Genomic DNA, 21054 nt, shown 5'->3' on the forward strand with positions numbered 1-21054 from the left:
TAGTGAAATAACGTTTTTTAAAATGTTAACAAGTTTCGTAACAAGAAAGCATTCTCATTAAATACAAACATAACACGAAGTTGGGATTGATTAGATATATACAAGATGAAAAAATAAGAGTTACACATATATATATATATATATATATATATATATATATATATATATGTGGCTAAACACCCCTTTAGGGGTTACGCCGCTTACGCTCTCTAGATCTATGTTTTGAGGTAGATCAGTCCTCATGTTCCTTATTTAATTTTCTCAGTTATTTTTCTCCATTGTGTCCTATCTCTGGTTTTTCCTTTCCACTGTCGTATGCCCGCCTTGTTGAGATCATTTACAACTTCTTGTAACCATGTAGATCTTGGTCTTCCACGTCTTCTTTTGCCAGCTGGTGTCCATTCCAATATTGAGAATATCGTCGTAGTTGATCCTGATCTCCATACGTGTCCTAGCCATTTTGCTCTTTGTTGTTTTATTTTACACACTATATCTTCCTTAATTTCTTCCAGTAGCTCAAGGTTCGTTCTTTGTCTAAATTCATTTTCATTTATTTTTATTGGTCCCAGTATTGCTCTTAGTATTTTTCTTTCTTGTATTCTAAGGTTTTCCTCTTGTTTTTTTGTCATGCTGAGGGTTTCGGCTGCATACATCATCGTCGGTCGAATTATTGTTTTGTATACCTTCATTTTCGATTTCTTACTCAATAGTTTATTTTTTAGTAATTTCTTATTTGCATGGAAGGTCTTATTTGCTGTAATAATCCTTTCTTTGATTTCTGTTTCTCTTTCTCCATTGTTTGTTATTAATATTCCCAAGTACTTAAATTTTTCGACTTCTTCAAAAATGTATTCGCCTAGTCTAACCTTTTTGTTTTCGAAGTTTTTATCAAATCTCATTATTTTTGTTTTTTCTTGGTTTATTTTTAATCCCATTACTTTTCCTTCTGTTACCATTTCATTTAACATTTTTTCCATTGTTTTTCTATTTTTTGTTATTAGCACAATATCGTCAGCGTATGCTATTATTTGTCCTTCTCTAGTTCTAAGGGTACCTTTGTTTATTTTCCTGACGATGTATTCCAGGGCAAGATTAAACAGGGTTGCTGATAACGAATCTCCTTGTCTAACCCCTTTATTTATGACAAATTCTTCTGTGTCTCCTACTTGAGTTTTTATACTCACTACAGTTCTACTCATTGTCATTTTTATTAATCGTCTTAATTTGTTTTGTATTCCCATTTCTTTCAGAGCTACCATTAATTTTGATCTTTTTATTGTATCAAATGCTTGCTGAAAATCTATAAAAAGCAGTTCAATTTCTATTTTATATCCATGAGCTTTTTCCATAATTTGTTTAACTGTATGTATGGCATCTGTTGTAGACTTTCCCTTAATAAATCCGCATTGATAGTGTCCTATGATATTCGTCATAGCGTTGGTCAGTCTTCGATGTATTAAGGTCGACATAATTTTATATGCTGTGTTTAATAGCGTCAGTCCTCTGTAGTTATTACACATTTGTTGGTCTCCTTTTTTATGAATCGTGATAATTTGTCCTTTGTTCCATTCTTCCGGCATTTTTTCTTCGTCCCATATGTCTTTTATTAAATTGTACAGTTTTTCTTTTAATTCTTCACCACCATATTTTATAAGTTCCATATTGATCCCGTCTGATCCTGAAGATTTACCATTACGGCTGCTATTTATAATTTCCTCAACTTCCTCTTTTGTTGGTCTTTCTAGCTGGTTTCCTAACATCATTGTCTCTTCTTCTACGTTTTCATTTAGGTCTTGATCTTCTTGCTCTGTTAATAATTCTTTAAAATAGTGAGTCCAAATTTCTTTATACTCTTCATCATTTTCTGATACTTTTCCATTTTTATCTTTTATGCCTTTTATCTTTCCTTTAAAAGTTTTGTTTTGCTCGCTAATTTTCTTATAAAATGCTTTTGTGTTTCTGTTCTTACTTTCTTTTTCTATTTCATTTATCTTATCGTCTAACCAGGCACGTTTAATTTTCCTTATTTTTTTCTTACATTCATTCCTTATTCTATTGTATTCTTCCCTATAATCCTGTCTATTTGTTCTTATCCACATTTGTCTAATTTCTATCTTCTTTTTTAGCATGTTATGGCATTCTTCATTATACCATTCTTGTTTTTTTTTTGTTTCTTTTTATTCCTATGTGTACATCCGCTGTTTCATTTATACATTTTTTTAAATTTCTCCATTCTGTTTCTATATCCTTTGTATATTTACACTGTTCCTTTAGTTTTTTGTTCATGTCATCAGCATACTTAATCCTTATGTCTGGAGCATTCAGTTTTTCTACGTACCATTTGTCTTTCATTGTCGTGTTTTTTAGAGTTCTTTTGACTTTTTGTTTTACCTTTGCAGTCACCATAAAATGATCTGTGTCTGCATGCGCACCTCTGTAAGTTCTCACGTCCGTAACCGATGTTTGTTTCCTTCTTGTAATCAGAATATGGTCTATTTGGGACCATGTTTTTTGGTCTGGGGAAATCCATGTTACTTTATGGTATTTAGGATGTTCGAAATTTGTACTAATGATAATCATATTGGTACTAGCTGCTAGGTTACATAATCTTTGACCATTGTCATTTGTTTTTTCGTGTAATGTGTGTTTACCTGCTACTTGGTTAATGTAGTCTTCCTTACCTACTTGGGCGTTAAAATCTCCCATTACCAGTATTGTGTCTTCTCTAGGTAAATTCTCCATTTCTCGTTCAAGTTCCTCATACATTTTGTCTTTTTCCTCCGCAGCAGCACTTTCAGTTGGAGCATATACGTTTATGATTGATATATTAAATGGTTTGGCGTTAATTCTCAGGTAAGCCATACGTTCATTTATTGGTTTAAATTGCATAATGTTATTTTTTATTTTTCCCATAATTATGAAAGCAACTCCATATTGACCTTGTTTTCCATGTCCCGAATACTGTAGTGTGTAATTTTTTTTATTTATTTCTCCTTGGCCTGCCCATCTAATTTCTTGAATCACTGCAATATCAATTTGGTATCTTTCTAGTTCTGAGACAATCTCCTGCATTTTTCCTGGTTCAAGCATTGTTCTGATGTTCCACGTACTTATTTTTAGTTCATCGCGTTTTTTCATTTTTCTATTATATTTTTTCCTGCTCGTCTGTTTTATCTTATCTAATCTATTCATGTCCTTTTCCTTTGTCATTTTCGTTTCCGTTTTTTGTTGCGTGTACGATATTTGTTGTTTTATTGGTTTTTTGGCGTGTCTTGGTTTGCCTTTTCCAGTTCATTCTTCTCTTTGTTCCATTTCCATATAGCCCCGTCAATATTTAATTTTTGATAACCTACTCTGGTGTTCATACCTTTTTCTTGTTGAAATTTTGCAATTTTCCGTATTTCTTGTTGGATCTTCATCTCTTCTTGCGTTAGATCGTTATTGATGTATATTTCTGGCTTTGATGCCCTTAGTTTGTTTTTGTTCTTCATGATTTTAATTTTTTCATTTCTGTTTTTTAGTTTTACAAGACATGTTTTGTCGCCTATTTTATAAGCATCTTCTATTTCTACTTTAATGCCTAATTCTTTTTCCACGAAATTTGCCATAATCTCGTTGACTACATTTGGGTTATTTGTATCCATCGGTAGACCCTGGACAATAACATTGTTAGCCTTTTTCTCTTTCTCGAGCTGTTCTACCTTCATTTTCACTATCTTTAGTTCCTGCTTCATTTCATCATTTTCCTTTTTTAGTTGTTGGTTACTTTGTTTGAATTCATTTATTTCTTTTTTTAATTCTCTGAGGTCATTTCTATATTCTCGTTGTTCTTCTTTTATTCCTTTTACCTCCGTTGTTAGATGTTTTGTTTGATCTGTTAAATTTTGCATCATTTTTAAAAGCTGATCTATTTTGTTTTCATCTTTCTGTTGTTTGGTTGGTGTTCTGGTAAGTTTCTTGCTCTTGTTGAAAATATCTTCATCATCTTCCTTTCGACTTCTTTTTTTATTATCTTCTGAGGTGTAGTCATCATCGCTATCCATTTTTATTTCTTTTTTATGTATTTTTTACTCTATATTATAGCAAGCGGTAAGTTCTAGTTCTCCGGTCAACCCGTCAGAAGCTCTAGAACTTCTCAAGCAATAATTGAGTATGAAATTTAAATTTATTAAATATTTTATTTCTTCTAAATTTTGTTTATTTAGTTAATATTATTAATTAGCGGATTTCCTTTCTTGGATTTTTGAAACTTTTTGGATAACCGGCAACGTCGCATTCAATTTGATCAAGACTTGTCTTCTTATCTGTTATTAAAAGAACTGGAATTTCTAAATGTCGTTTTGTTTTGAATACAATAAAATGTTTTAAAACTTACTTACAGGTCACTTTTTGCCAATTTTCTTTGCACTGCAGAGAGTTTATGTCCTCATACAATTTTTCACGTATAGTTTGGATTTTATTTCTCACTATTACCTCAAAAATCGGAATGAACACTGGTAAAAAGAGTTACACATAGCCAAACTTATATGGAATCACCATGTATTTCAAACCAATGTATATTTCTTTTAAAAAATATTATTTTTGTAAAGAATATTGGTTAAAATTGAACAAACCGATAAAACAATTAGATAATACAGCTCGGTACGTTATAAATTATTTGCTTTAGTTGTAAATTAAACGACGTAAATGTTTTACGTTTTATGTTGTAAATATGCCTTATGTGGGGTTAATGCGTGTGCAAAGGTGAAAGATTATTGGTCTTATGGAGTAAGAAATGTCTCAGGACCTAGCGGCAGGGGTATGCGCAATACAGGGTGTTGTCAAAAACTTAGGATAGGTGTCAGGAATTAATAACTAATTAAGACAAATTCGCCAAAAAGTAACACTAACTCGCCACGATAGTAACATACGTAGCTAGAAAAAACCTAACCACCTCTCACCCACAGCTCCAAAGGCAACTTTTGGAAACTACAGGTGTAAGTATTTCAGTTGAAACAATAAGAAAAAAACATCGTACCCAAAGACTATACAGCAGTAGATATTTACGGGTTTCCGAGTTATCCAGATAGATCAAGATTGATCTACTAAATTGGTGTCTTCAACACCAAAACTGGAACATGGAAAATTGGCATAATGTGCTATTTCCAGACGAAACTAAGAGTTGTAAAAACTCAGATGAGCGACAAATTTGTGTACTTAGACGGCAAGAAAGACAAATAAAAACGGACGTTGCCAGATCTGTTCACAAATATAAAGGAGGAAGTGTTATTTTGAGGAGACATTATGCCGTAAAAAAAGCTACTTTAATTTCTATCCAATCTGATCTTAACCTCATAGAGCACTAGTCAAATATGCTTATAAAAATAATTAGAACTTATTGGATTAGAACTAATCCATGAAACACTGCACAGCTAGTACAAGCTGCTTTTAAAGAATGAAATATTTAATTACAACAAAATATTGACAATTTGTTTAGAAGCATGTCCACGCGAATTGGAGCTAAGTGAAGCGGAAGGTAGCGAATTGTATAAGGGTTAGGAGTGGCTACACAGACTACTAGAAAAACATAAACACAAATAAATAAATACAGTTTAAACATCAGTGAACAATGAACATTTTTATGTTACTGGCTTTAAAAATAGTGTTTTCAATTTATTATTTCAAGAGTTTACCGTTTTCTTTAGTTTTTATGTATTGGTGATTAAATAACTTTACAAATAATCTTTGATTTCGTATGTTGTTTTTTTTTAAATTCACTTGAAATAATAAAAAATATCAGATGATTCCATATAAGTTTGGTTGTGTATATATTATATAAAGCAAAACCTGAAATAAAACTAATCTGATTCTTGTTTTAACTTATGAACCCAAGCTGTAAATAAATAAAGTGTATTTATAAGTGAATTTTTAAAACCTGCACAGCGTTATGAAGGGTAATGGCTAAATGCCTACATGTTCGTGCAACTATAGACTGACGGCTATAATTTTTTGACACTTTTATGGTGCATTAACGTTTTTGATTAGTTTTATTTTTATGGCTTTTTTAAATTTCCATTAAATCCTTTGACATGGTAGAATTCGACAAAATCCTAGAAACACTACAAGCATGCCGCCTTGACTACCAATATACAAGGTTAATTTACAAGAACGCAACTATGTCGTTAAAACTACATAAAAACACGGATCATATCTCAACCTACAGAGGAATCCGACAGGGTGATACATTATCGCCTAAGCTGTTTACCGCAGTACTAGAATATGCTTATATGAATATGAAAATTTGAAATTCGCAGACGATATAGTTTTGTTCTCGGATAACCTCAAAGACGTTGTTGTCAGAGAGTCATGTAGCATATGTACTATGCTACATGAACTCCAGTTAGTGTGTGCCAGTGTGAGTCTTAAAATAAATATTTCCAAAACAAAATTCATGACAAACCTAGTATCTAGCGCAAATATCAATATTGGAGAAAACGAAAAAAAAAGCTGGTGGAAAAATACATATACCTTACACACGAAATAAAGATCACAAGAGACAACCAAACATGCGAATTACGAAGAAGAATATGGCAGCCTAGCATAGGCAGCCTATGGAAAACTCAAAGACATATTTAAAAGCGATATTCCAATTTCTTTAAAACCTAAAATATTTGACCAATGTGTGTTGCCTGTGATGGCCTATGCTGCCGAAACTTCTACAACTTCTAAAACGCTGCAAATAGCTCAGAGGAAAATAGAAAAGTCAATGCTGAGCGGCTCGTGGGCAAGTTAAAAATGAGGATTTAAGACGAAGAACAGGAGTTACCGATGTAATTTCCCGAATTGCCACACTGAGATGGAACTGGAACGGACACGTCGACCCGAATGATGAAAAGTGGACGAAGAGATTGCTTGAGTGGAGGACGAGGTTAGACAAAAGAAGTAGATGAAGACCCCCTACTCGTTGGACTAACTATATTAACGAAATGTAAAGAAATTGGATGAAAAGTGCTCAAAATAGAGCACAATGGACAAAAATGAGGAAGGCCTAGGTCCAGCGTCCAGCTGTGTAATGATGATGATGATGTCATATAAAAAGGTTTAATTTGAGCTATGTTACAATAAACTCGATCTCATAGTTTATGCAAAATTATCGATTAAAAGTCCAAAAATGTCAATTTTTCGCCATTTTTTATTTTTGAAATAACTTTTGTAAACATTTTCCGATTGGTCAATTCCTTTTGGAGATATGTTTAGTTGTTTATAAAAATTCTTAAATATTTAAATTCTAAACGGATTCTCTTTTTGGTTAATTATATTTTTATGTAGAAATAAAAATATTTGAATAAATATATATTCTGCGCGGCATAAGTTATTATCAGAGAGATAATCAGACTAAAAAACATAAGTATTGACAAAGCACCTGTACAGCCTTTTAAAAATGACCTTTGTTGTCTCAAATGGGATAAATAAATAGAATTGTTTAAAAACTACTTGACCGATTGTGCCCATCTTTCGCAAATGTGGTAACTACAGAAAAACTCACATTATGAAATGTATTTTAAATATTTTTATTGTTTCGTAGAAGAACTTTTATCCCTAACGTACATCGAAAGTTTGAAAGAAAAATTGGAAAAAGTCTACGTATTTGTTCGTAAAAGTTTAAAGCTTCAAAGTGATAAAGCCACGGCCAGGCTCGAAATACATGCTGCTGGTACAACTTTCGTAGGAGGTAACCCAGTATGACGTAAGAAAGGACTTTGTCCGAAACTTCAACTAAACTGAGAAGGCCCGTTCACCGTACTGCAGAAAATAAACGATCTAATCTTCTTCATCCAGTTTTTAGCTAGAAGTACACCCAAGGTAGCTCATATCAAGAGACTAGCCCCATACCATGGAACTGATTCACTCTGTTGGCTTCCCAATATCGATCCCTAATAGTCCAGTTATTCAAGGCGAACAACTATGTAGGAGGAAGCAGTGTTACGAAAGTTCCGTAAGATTTATGCCACATAGAAAAAGTCCCTTGACGAAAAAGAAGAAGTAGTTTGAGAACGTTTAAGATGACATCGAAAAGTCATGAAATGTCTTGTGATGTTTGGAATTTCAGAAAAAATATATAAGGAGATAAAATCGAAACAAGCTTAAGTCACAAATAAGTAATTTTTCTTTACCTCAGGGTAGCGTTTTAAGTCCTATATTGTATACAATCTATACCTTTGACCTAGAAAAACTAACAGACAAATTCAGGGACATCAAGATGCTGGAATATGCTGACGATATATGCATTTACATTGATATTTGTGATCTTAAATCTGGTTACAGTTCTTTAAATCAATTTTTTCTTCGATTTAACCAATGGTGTCACGAAAAAAGTTTAAAGATTTCACTAACGAAATCGAAATCATGTATATTTACCCGGAAACGTACTATTCCCAATCAGATTGTTTTACAAGAGCATAGTTTTCCCGTTATTTCTCATGTAACATACCTAGGAGTAACAATTGATAGAAAATTAGTCTGGAAAGAGCACATAGAAAGAATATTAAAAAAAGCCGAGAAAGGATTAAATATATTAAGAGCTGTAAGTTCTTACAGTTGGGGAGCCGATTCAGAAATGTCCCTGTTATTATACAGATCATTTATTAGATCGATTCTGGATTACGGATGCTTTCTATACTCTCAAGCAGCCTCCAGTAACCTAAAAAAGTTAGATAATTTAGTGAATAAATGTCTAAGATTGTTCCTTGGAGCCTTTAAAAGTACACCAATTTCAAATCTTCACGTTGAATGTTGTGAAATGCCTTTAGAGCTAAGAAGAAAATATCTCTATTCTAAAAAATTCTATCTAAATAGAAGATGTAATAAATGAATGAATTTTGTGCAAAATTCTTTCTAAAAATAGTAGTCTAGTTAGTAAAGTTCATAACCTATTTATAATGGATTTAACTAATAAGTACTGAAAGAAAAAAGAATCACTGGTTTTATGTAAATCATATCAAGACTGCTTACAATATAAAGACAATATGTATAAAAACGAACTGTTACCGATATACCAAACAAACTTAACTGATGTGCCTGAGATAGAAATACGCTTTCTAAGAGATTATTCTAATTACCCAAAGTCGTTGAGAAATGTGATGTTTAATTCAGACATAGAAAATGATTTTAAAAATTATCATATCATATTTACAGATGCATCAAAAAAAGACGAAAAAACGTCCTGTGCATTTTGGGACCCTACACAAAACTATTTCGAGGCCAAAAGACTTCTGAATGAATTTTCAAGTTATTCAGCTGAACAACTCGCTATATTAGAAGCATTAAAATACATTAAAAATAATTTATTTAATAATAATAAATTTTTAATAATATCAGATTGTAAAAGTGTTTTACAAAAACTTTCAAATATATGTAGGTACTAATATTAATATTAATTATATCTTACAAAATATAACCAATTTTAAATACTTGTATGAGGAAGGAAAAATAGTTAAGTTTGTTTGGGTTAAAGCTCATTGTGGGATCATCCACAATGAAAAAGTAGACATACTGGCCAAGGAGGCATTAGATTCCGATACTTTTGTAAATTATTCATTAGTTCCTGAAGACCTTTATATTATTTCAAAAAATTTAATTGGGCAGGAATGGATGAATAAATATGATCATTCCACCAAGGGACTTTTTTATAAAGGCATTTAGCCGAAAATTCCTACCAAACCATGGTTCTGTGATTTTATAACAACAAAAGATGCAATCAGAATTATTTGTAGAATTCGATTCAATCATTCCCTAGCACCATCTCACTTATTTAAATTAAAAATTGTAAATTCCCCAAACTGCGAATGTGGAGAATATGCCACACTAGAACATATGATATTAAATTGTAGTAAAAATAGAATAAAGACCAACATTTTTATGGAAGCCATTATGAAAATAAAAATTTTAGTAAAACCCACCAACCTTTATGGGTTAATAGTTTCTAACAATTTAGAAGTTTATAAGTTGCTATATCAATACATAAGCAGTTTAAAAATAAGAATATGAAACAATAGTTTATAAAGACCAATGTATACCAAAACTTGTACATAAATGAAAAAAAAAAGACAAAACAAAATATAAAAAAGCATATTAACAAAAAAAAAAATAATAATAATAAACAATATTAATAAAAAAAAATATACACAAAAAATATTGAAAATAAAAAATAGATAGGTAAATAAAAAAAAAATAAAAAAAAAATAAAAAAAAATAAATAAATAAAAAAACCACTGCTTGCGGATCTGGATAATACTGGAGAAACATAACCACTGGGCACTGGATGCATGGAATCGAGACTGGATACCTACTACTAGAAAATTGTATACAACATTTTATAAAATTGTAATAAAATATATATATATATATATATATATATATATATATATATATATATATATATATATTGTTATGATATGTAAAATCGAGAAAAATATTGGTTTGCTTAAAAATATTTCAAAGTTCAAAAACATTAAAATAATTCAGATAAGTAGGATAATATCCAACAAACATTTCGGAGAAGGAAAGTTATTAAATCCTTGGATTTCCTGTACTAAACAAAGTGTAAGCTTTGCATTTATTTCTTTGTTATACTTGAGTGACCCGCATAAGTTTAAGTGAAAGCCACAGACAATTGAACGGGGTTTTTCAAAATACATTAATGCAGTGATTAAAGACAATAGAAGGGATTATAGAAAGTGGTTTTTGTTAGTTTTTAAGAATTATAGAAAAATATTATTTGTAAATAAGTTTTAGGAAATTTATAAGTATAGGTAAAAATTTGTTTGTTATCGAAATGAAAAAATGGGGGAATTGTGACGAGTTGTGATTGGCGGAGATTAAAAAAGGCGGGATAAGTATGTAGAAAAAAGTTTAGCGAGATTGAGGATAGAGAAAAGATATAGTCAGTTGATTTTCCAAGTCTGTAAGAGGAACGGTGATTGTTCTCTGGTGGTTCCAAAGAAGTAGCAAGCAGTAGTGTTGAATGTTAGTGAGTTTTTGTGGAGTTAGTGTATCTGACAGGAGCTGAAGCAGCAAAATATTGTAAGTCATATTTTCCTACTTATATTCCAAGAGTCACTGTTCAGGCCAACGAGAGATTCAGTTTATCGTAAAGAGAAGATATTCCAAGAGTCATTTTTCACTCGGGCCAACGAGAGATTCAGTTTATCGAGAGGAGAAAGGCTATCATAATTTGAATGATTTTTGCTTTTGAAGGAGATCATTAAGGACGATATACTTGCAACAATCTGTTGTAAGATTGCTGATTACATAGGGAGCGGTTGAGAGGAGATAATACAGTCTACAAGGAACAAGGATTTGGACCACTCATCATCAGAGAGAGATATTTTTGTTTTCTGCAGTTTTTTTTTCTTTTATTGATAACACAATTTTTACTCGTAATTTAGAAAGGATATAAATATTTTGATTAGGAGAGTTAGAATAGTTTGGGATTTTGAGTTTTCAATTAATATTGTTTGTACCATAAATTTTGATTGTTCACGTACGGAGAACAAAATTTTGAGAATCCTTATATGAGATTTGTTTATTGAAAACTTTTGAGTGTGAATTATTTCATTATTTTTATTTCAATATATAGTGTTAGATCATATGTGTTTTTTATTATTCCGGTATTCTCTGGACCTTACCTTTCACATGTAATAGCATAGATATTGAAGCACGAATTTAACCCTGAGATAAAAGAATTAAAAATTGTGATAAAGTCATAATCATATCATTTAAATAATTTTAATTAATCAAAAAAAATTAATTAGCTAATTATTGCTTGGCGCACCAAGACTTTAAATATCACAATAATATATATATATATATATATATATATATATATATATATATATATATATATAATATATACAGTGTGGAAACCACTTATGGAATAAAATTGTTTGTGTCCTTATTATAGAAAATAATAAAACACTCTTGAACACGTTAATTTTTAAATTTAAATGTGCGCTTTTTAAACATAAATTTAAATGTACAGGGTGATCCACGCAAGTCTGACATAGTCCATAGTCCTTATTTTTAATGAAACACCCTGTATATTTTTATGTTTTTTAAAGATTCTTAACAACCTGATTTTAACGAACTATATCATGTAGGGTCTATAATAAATAATACAAGGTGAAATTTTGAAATTAATAATTTATCACGTGTTATGGTATTATTCTAATTTAGCTAAATACAAACAATACACTTCTACTCTAAGTGTCAGTATATTTAGGAAAATTTCTGTTTAGTAATCATGTTAACATTTTTTGTCATGCATAGATAAAAACTGTCTAAGTAGATAGTCTGCTAATTAAACTAAATCGGTAAATAATGCGGATTGTTATCAATCAGTTGTTGGTGTGTTGACATTTTACATTAAAATAATAAATTCCTAATTAAAAGCTAATTTCTTGCAGAAATACAATTGAAATACGAGTATTTAACAGACCCACCGAATTGAGATTTTAATGATGATCGGTTACGGGGAAAATTGTAGAAGTCAAGTTGAAGTAGCAAACTTATTTAATTAGAGGTATATTCAGTTGCCTAATATTGCACAAGGTACTGTATCCAAAAATTTATGCACAATTCAGAGAACTTGGACATGTCAAACCATTAAAAAGAAAACCGAACTTCATTGAAGATGAGGTGAAAGTGGATATTTTGTTAAGTGTTGCAGAGAATCCAACGTCAAGTTCACGTCAAATTGCACGTCAAAATAATGTGAGTCATAGAACGGTCCTAAGGTATCTCCGCGAAGAAAAACTTCATCCATATAAATTGACTTTTGTGCAGGAGCTAACAGAAGACGATCCAGATCGTAGAATGGATTTCTGCGAGACAATGATGAATAAAATTAACACAAATGAAATAGCTCTTGGCGCAATTCGTTTTTCTGATGAATCAACATTTACATTGAACGAAGAGGTGAACCGACAAAACTGTAGATATTGGTCAGCGGAGAATCCTCATTGGATGCGTGAGACACACACTCAGTATCCTTAAAAGTTGAATGTTTGGGCAGGTATTATAGGAGATCATATTATTGGCCCTGTGTTTGTAGATGGTAATTTGACAGCGGAAAAATATTTAAGTATGCTAAGAGACGATGTTCTTCCTCAGTTGGCTAACTTATATCCCAATCCAATAGATCCGACCCTACCGCATGAAACTGTCTGGTTCCAGCAGGACGGTGCAACACCCCATTATGCTTTAATGGCGAGAAATTACTTAAATGAAATCTTCTTTAATAAATGGATTGGACGAAGGGGTACTATTGAGTGGCCAGCTAGGTCGCCAGATCTTACGCCTTTGGATTTTTTTCTTTGTGTTGTTATCTCAAGAACAAAGTATATGCAACACAACCAACTATCATTGAAGACCTCAAAGAAAGGATAATTACAGAGATACGGAATATTTCACCTCAAACTTTAAACAAAGTTCGGAGCGAGTTTTATAGGAGACTGTGTTATTGCCAACAACAAGGTGGAGAACATTTTGAGCATTTATTTTAATGTAATCCAATCAATTACCTCGGTTATTTTATGAATTAATTGTCTTGAAGAAAATTATACTTAATTTCAAAATTTCACCTTGTATTATTCATAATAGATTCTATATATTCTAGTTCGTCGAGATCAGGTTGTTAAGGAGCTTTTAAAAACATAAAAATATACAGGGTGTTTTATTTAAAATACAGATTATGGACTATGCCAGACTTGCGTGGATCACCCTGTACATTCAAATTTATGTTTAAAAAGCGCACATTTAAATTTAAAAGTTAAGGTATCTCCACGTTTTTTATTATTTTCTAAAATAAGGACACAAACAATTTTATTAAATAAGTGGTTTCCACACTGTATATATATATATATATATATATATATATATATATATATATATATATATATATATATATTACCCGATAATTCGAACTTATTTACAAATTATTTTTTGGTCGAAATAATCATTTCTAATATATATATATATATATATATATATATATATATATATATATATATATATATATATATATATATATATATATATATATATATGTATGTATATATATGAGTTTTGTAAGTTCACCAATTGTAGGGGAGACCGGGGAGAGTTCGGACCATTTTTAAAAATTAATTTTTATTAGAAAAGTGTATTGATATATTTACCTTTTAAAGTAGTTAACTTAAGCTTCCAAGGTTCAGGCATAACCAATCAAGAGCAGAATATATCAAATCAATAAATTAACAACAAAAATAAAAAAATATTGCAGGGGGTCATTTGTCCGAAGTCTCCCCAGAAACGGGGAGACTTCGGACTAGGAACTGGGAGACTTCGGACAGTACTGGGAGACTTCGGACAGTACAACATATGTTACTTATAAAAATGTATTTAAAAAAAATAGACATGTTTAGATATTAAAAAATTAATGCAATGAATAATCTTCTAAATCTGTATTAAAATAGATCATATTTTCATATCTTTGACGTGTATCTTTCAAGGGCTTCGGTAAAATACATTTTATGTCTTCAAATATAACAAAAGCATCTTCTTCAGTGGAGATAAACCGATTAGAAGTGGCATGTTTTTTATAAAATTTTACGTCGTATCCTTTTATCTGTTTTTCCTGAATTTCTGCAACATAGTGCCGAAATGTAGCTGGTGTTTTTCCATAAACTCTGGCAATTATAAACTGACCATTTGCAATATTTGTTTCTTCTGTATCCACTTCGTCATCTTGCTCTATGAAGTCAGAGGATTTTTCATTGCTCATTATGTCTTCAGAGGAAGAAGAAGAAGATGTTTCAACAATTTTTTTAGTGACTTTCTGTCTTTTTTTAGGATTTACTTTCCTTGTAACAGATCGTTTTAGTTTCCTGTTGGCAATTTCGTCTTTTTCTGGAGTATCCGTGGCAATGATACATTTGCCCTTAGGCCTCCCTCTATTTGATGTTTTACGTTCTGGCGCCTTGGGAAACGGTCTAACCATTTCTGGAGAAATGATGTTTGGAGAAGTTGAGTGACTCGGAGAAACTAAAACTTTGCTTGGCCCCGGTTTGGACAAGCTATCAAAATCTCTTTTTCCGAGTTCCGGTTCTGTAGTAGGCATTGGTCTATCTGTCACGTAAGAAGATAAGAACTCTTCTTCTCCGAATATATTCCTGTCAAAAGGCCAAATACCTGTACACTTGAAACCACTTTTAATATTAACTGGATTGGCAGCTCTGTCCCAAGCAGAAGAACAAATAGCAGGCAAGTCATATATAGAAAGTGTCTGACCAGGATTAGACAACATCCAGGAATTAGCACCATCATTAAAAAACTTTTTGAAAGGACCAAACACTGTTCGGTCCAAAGGTTGTAACTTATTAGAAGTATGAGGTGGTAGTGTCAAAACAGTAATTCCATTTTCTTTGCAGTAATCAAGTCCCTCCACTGAGAGATGGGACTCGTGGTTATCCATGATTAGTAAAATTTTATTAGTATCAGAGCAGAGTGTATTTTTGACAACATGTTTAAGTACTTTCAAAAAATTATCACTTGTCATCCATCCTGAAGGAGATACTAATCCTAAAGCAACTTGAGGAACCCCTTTCATCATGCGGTTTTCATCAAAACGTTGCCGTGGGAATACCCATATAGGAGGCAATGCTTTTCCATCAGCAGAAATTATGCCCACTTGTGTAACTAATTCTCCACGTTCACGTGAGGTCACCTGCCCTATTTGATGTTGACCTTTTCTTCCAATTATTTTAGGTACACGCTGAACTGTAGTAACCCCAGTCTAAAAAATAAGTGATATTAATTATCAAAATAACTAAACAAAATTGTTAATTGACTCACTTCATCTAAATTGAAAATCGCTGAAGATCCAAAAGAATGACGACGTAAAACTTCTTCTAATTTATTTTGAAACGTCTCAACAGTAACTTTGTTAAAACTCGTCATTCTAGCGAGACTAGTGGCTTCAGGTGTTCTAATAGATAGTACAGGATGACGTTTCATGAAACCTGAAAACCAGTCTGTTCCAGCTTCTTCATTTTCGCTCCATGTAGTAGGCATTTTAACATGGTTTTTCTTGGCAAATTCAAAAGCTAAACGTCTTGCAGCTTTAGGCGTTAGTCCATGAAACATGGAAGAACAATCTAATAAATATTTTTCAAGCATTTTTTCCATTATATCGGTAAACACTTGAGATTGCTTGAAATTTGGAGAGAATGTTACGTTGTCTATACCCACAGCTCTAGCTTTCTTTATGTAATCTAGAAGACTAGATTTAGGAACGCCGTAGGTTTTGGCGCTATTCCGAATGCTCAATTTGCCGTCAAGCACCTCTGATGTGGCATTTTTCATAGTGTCTGCAGAAAATTGTCGTTCTGTTACCCTTGTATATGTACGGGGCATTATGAGCTGTAAGAGAAAAATAGAATAACTACAGATCAGGGGAGACTTCGGACACACAGGGGAGAGTTCGGACACTGTGTCCGAACTCTCCCCTAATGCAAACATTGGTAATACAATGGGTTTATAAAAAAACTTACCTAAATATTGCAACAACATAAACGCAAATTAATGAAATAAGTATAGTAGATTACAGCACCAAAGTTTTATACGTGGTAAGTCTATGTATTTTAAAATATATCTTCTGGATTGCACCGATATTTTTAGAACAAAACTCGACAAAACACTTCACAATAGATAACTCTGTGACTACGACCGAAATCACAGCTGTCAATACATAACCTATAATTATGTACAAATAAGGTTGTGTTTACCAAATGACAACAGTGCATCTTCAAAAATGTGCGAAATTCAAATGTGTCCGATGTCTCCCTGTGTCCGAACTCTCCCCGGTCTCCCCTATATTGTAGAATTTTGCCGTAGTTATATTGTTTTTAAAATATTAATAATGTAAATTTTAAATATTAATAGATTTTATTTTAACCATTGTCAAGAATTTATGTCAAACGTGATTAGGCGAATGAAACCATAGGTTTCGCAGTCAATATCCCAACCACACACACACAAGTAATTTTTCTTTCTTAGCAAACTAGTACCTTTGCGATGAAAAAAGATAATGATTTCTAATCAATGTTATGCAATAGTATTGGTTCCAAACATGAGATTTAAATACTTATTTCAGATAGGGTAGCTACAAAATAGTTTAAAAAATGGATTTTGTTTTGGCAATAAATTTTTTTGCACGAACTCAGTGGAAACAAGTTGTTTTACATAGTAAAATGTTGTGGAAGTAAGACGATTTGCATGTAAATAAAGTAAAAAAGCAATAAAGGAAAGGAACAATGGTTTTTTGAACAAACTTCCATTTTTGTAAAATAATAATATAGGCCTTATCTAAGTGACAAACATTGTCATAATACGTAGTTAATGCAACAAACAAACAAATTTTTTTAAATGTGGAAGTCACAGCACTCATCGTCGAGACAGTCACTCATTACTTCCTGGTCCTCATGAGCAGCTGCTGTAGTGGGTTCATCAAAATTTAAACTCTTGTACCAACCAAGGCGTTGGTCTCAAAAACAGTGAGTTTCACAAAGTCTGTGAACATCTTTGCCTTTTCTTTGGTTAACACATGAGGAAGTTGGAGTTCTTCCAGTCTCACTTGTCTATGATTATTTTTCCCTTTCTTTGTCAAAGATATAAAAGACACCTCTCCTTCAGACTTGTGGTTTTTCAAGCTTCTTACCGATACAATATTTTTGTACGACTTTCCTTTTCCCTTTTTTTGGAGGTATTCAATTTCTTTTTATGTCCAGTAGCATATTTCAATTATCTTTAATTTACTGATTGATTGGATGTCCTTAAAGTATTAACTTAGCTTCTTAGTATCAAGCAGTACCCAATCTTCTCCTAGTGCTCTTACCTTGCCAATACCACTGTAAGTGTCATGATATTCCTGTTAAATTAAAATTATGGGTTTTCTTCTCAACTGCTTTTTTGCTCTTTTAAAAACACGGTCAGCGGGTAAAAAACTATGTCCGCGTACAGCGAAATACAATAAAATCCTTTGGATTGATGTTTTGTGTGTTTCCGAAAAATGAATTAGTATTCTTAGGACAATATTATTTTTATTTTGAAAAACAACACCATCGCTAAACAACCTTAGAACAGAGCTAAAAATCAGCTTCTTTCAAATAGTTAAAGAGAGCCGATGATATTTCCACACTGCCTTTTCCTGCCTGCTGCTCTGTCCAAGTGTAGAACATAAGGTTTTGAGTTTTTAGATCAGTAATACACAAGGTATAAAACCAAAGTTGTGTTGCGTAATAAGCTTCTTGAATTAAACTTTTCGGTAGTGGCTGAAGTTGTTGAAGATCAAAGCAAAGGTTAACAGAATGAGAAACATCCATTTCCATGTACTGATAAAACGCCTTTGCTCTTCTTGAATAAATCTGCTTTTCAACCATCAGCTGCGTCTTTTCAGCAGACTGTGCTGGTGCACTTTTAATTTGTTCTTTGAAAAAGTAGCACATACTGTAAGTATCGGAGGCAGATTACTTAAAACCCATGTGAATATTTTACTTAGTTTACTAATACTTACCTCACTACTGAGATATAATCTGTTGGACTCCTATCTTCTGTAATGTGATTCAGTTCTGCAATTGTGGTTTTGCTTGGCCCGTCGTTTGCCAGACGTAATTGGCTGAAGAGTGTGCAACTCGAGTCTTCCAAATCTTCTATAAGCGACCCTTAGTTATATTTGCGTTTGGGTGAACGTCGTGTTTCATCCTTACCATATAAAATCATTCTAGTACAAACCTCCTCGTTGGTAGAGCTGGGAATCCATATTCGTTGAATCAGAAATACGAGCACTTTTTAAAGCGCGTACTCTGATTTGGCGAATACTGATTGCTGATTGTACAGGGTGTACCCGATTGGTAGTGTGCGCCATATTCAAGCTTTGGTTGGTCCCTGTGGGATCCTTGACTCCGCGCACCAGTGCAGTTACTATCCAGTCAGGTTTTCGAACTCTTTTAAGGCTGTACACCCTCCCAGATTCCTGGAAGGCTAGTTTTTAGAATACCATAGATTCCAAATTATCTAAGCTTTCTTATGTATTTTCAATACCTTTCTTTTTCAGATACTTTTTATTTTTGGTACAGTACTTTTTCTATTTCCTTCAAAAGCAAACTCAAAATGCACTTATTTGGCTATGTTTTAATTGTAGTTTCTTCAATAGCAATAACAGTGCGAAAAAGCTTTAAATGTACAAAATTTTCAGCATCAAAGACAGTTGAAAAAAATATTGTATTGAGTACTTTCGCTCAGGTCCAGGTTTTTTCTTTTTGTTTTCGTTTACTGACCTAGGCCTGTCTTTTGACTTGTGTTGTATGAATCAAACTCTTCTTTAAAAGCGAAGATGTAAATAGGCCTTATTTTTACTTACGTTAAACGTTTATTATTGTGCATAAACGGTACAAAAACTGGGATTTTTTTAGTAGCTACATACCGGGTAATTTGTTCACTTTCCTTTTTCCCCCTGTAACTCTTTTCTTTCTAGTCCCCTTATTTCCTTTATCGGCACTTACACTTCCATCTGCCACATCCATTATCCTTTAAATAATAAAGTAATTACTAATTGTTTTACCAATAAACAATGAACCCACATAACCTCAAATTTGTAAGACTCACTGAGTCAGCCGTGTGGCAGTTGCAGAGTTCCTATTGGTTGCTTGGAAAAAAGCTGGTTAGCATTAACCAGTATAGTAGAAATAAGTTGTTTTGCATATAAAGGTGGGTTTTAACATGCTTCTTTCATTGGTAATATTTTTTTTGGCATGAATCATATAAAATAAACCACTTTGGCTACAACAGAACAATGCGTTGGTACATCTTACTTTGCATATTACCTCCTTATATAAACAGAATGCTTTTGACAATTTAAAACAGTAGTATTTTGAATTTTAATGTTTATAGTTGTTATTGTATTAAGTAGCTAATATCAAGTTATTAATAGTGTAACAATACTGGGTGTTTCAAAAAGGTATGTCATAAATTAAATCACGCATTCCGGGGACAAAAATAAATTGATTGAATCCAACTTACCTTAGTACAAAAATGTACACAAAAAAAGTTACAGCCCTTTGAAGTTACAAAATAAAAATTGTTTTTTTGCATTATCTCCTAAACTACTTGATATTTTGTAATAAAAATGGACACATTACTTTCTTGTATTAAAAGCATTTTTCATAAAAAGAAACAACAAAATCTAAGCGCACAGAAAAATTTTAAGGGGGGTGTGCAGCCCTAAATTCCCCAAACTTTTGAGTACGTTCAAATCAAATGAATTTTGTGGCATCATTAGTTTAACACATTATTTTTTTTTTATTTTTTTGCCCCTTATCACTTTTTTCAAAAAACAGTTTTTATTGAGTTACCTTTTCATTAACATTTAAAAAATTACTTGCAACTAATTAAGTACAAAAAATGTTAAAACCTCTATAAATATGATATTACAATAAATGTTCAAAATGACCCCCTTTTTTTTCAATACACATTCGGTATCGTTTTAAAAAGGAAAACCGAATGCGCTGAAAAATCATATTTTTCTGACGAAATTGATTTGCAGCTTCAATTATTCTTACCCTCAAGTGTTGTTTGTCCTCTATTGTTACAGAATACACTTTCTCTTTCATAAACCCCCAAAAGCAAAAGGAGCAAAAAAAAGCAAAATAAAAAAAAAAGAAGCAAAACCCATGGGGTTAAGACCTAGACTTCTGGGTGACCAAGAAATAGGTGCGTCACGACCCCTTCCAATCCACCGACCAGGATACTGCCTGCAAAGGTATTCCCGGACTTCATTACTGTAATGCGGTGAAGCGCCATCTTGTAGAAACTACATATTTTGCCTTATTGCAATATTCACTTCTTCCAAATACTCTTGTAAATCATTTGCCAAGAACGGCAAATAATTATCACCATTTAAATTGTTGGGAAGAAATACTGGGCCTATTAGATTGTTATTCACAATTCCTGCCTAAACATTAACTTTGAAAGTCCTTTGTC

General features: G+C 32.2%; 1 protein-coding gene across 1 annotated transcript in view; it reads left to right on the forward strand.

The window, feature by feature from the left end:
- The window catches only part of LOC140447582 (uncharacterized), a 369617-nt gene that overhangs the window by 278671 nt on the left and 69892 nt on the right, over positions 1-21054 (forward strand). The window lies entirely within an intron of this gene.

The sequence above is a fragment of the Diabrotica undecimpunctata genome, chromosome 8 (assembly GCF_040954645.1).
Source record: "Diabrotica undecimpunctata isolate CICGRU chromosome 8, icDiaUnde3, whole genome shotgun sequence".
NCBI classification, from domain to species: Eukaryota; Metazoa; Arthropoda; class Insecta; order Coleoptera; family Chrysomelidae; genus Diabrotica; species Diabrotica undecimpunctata.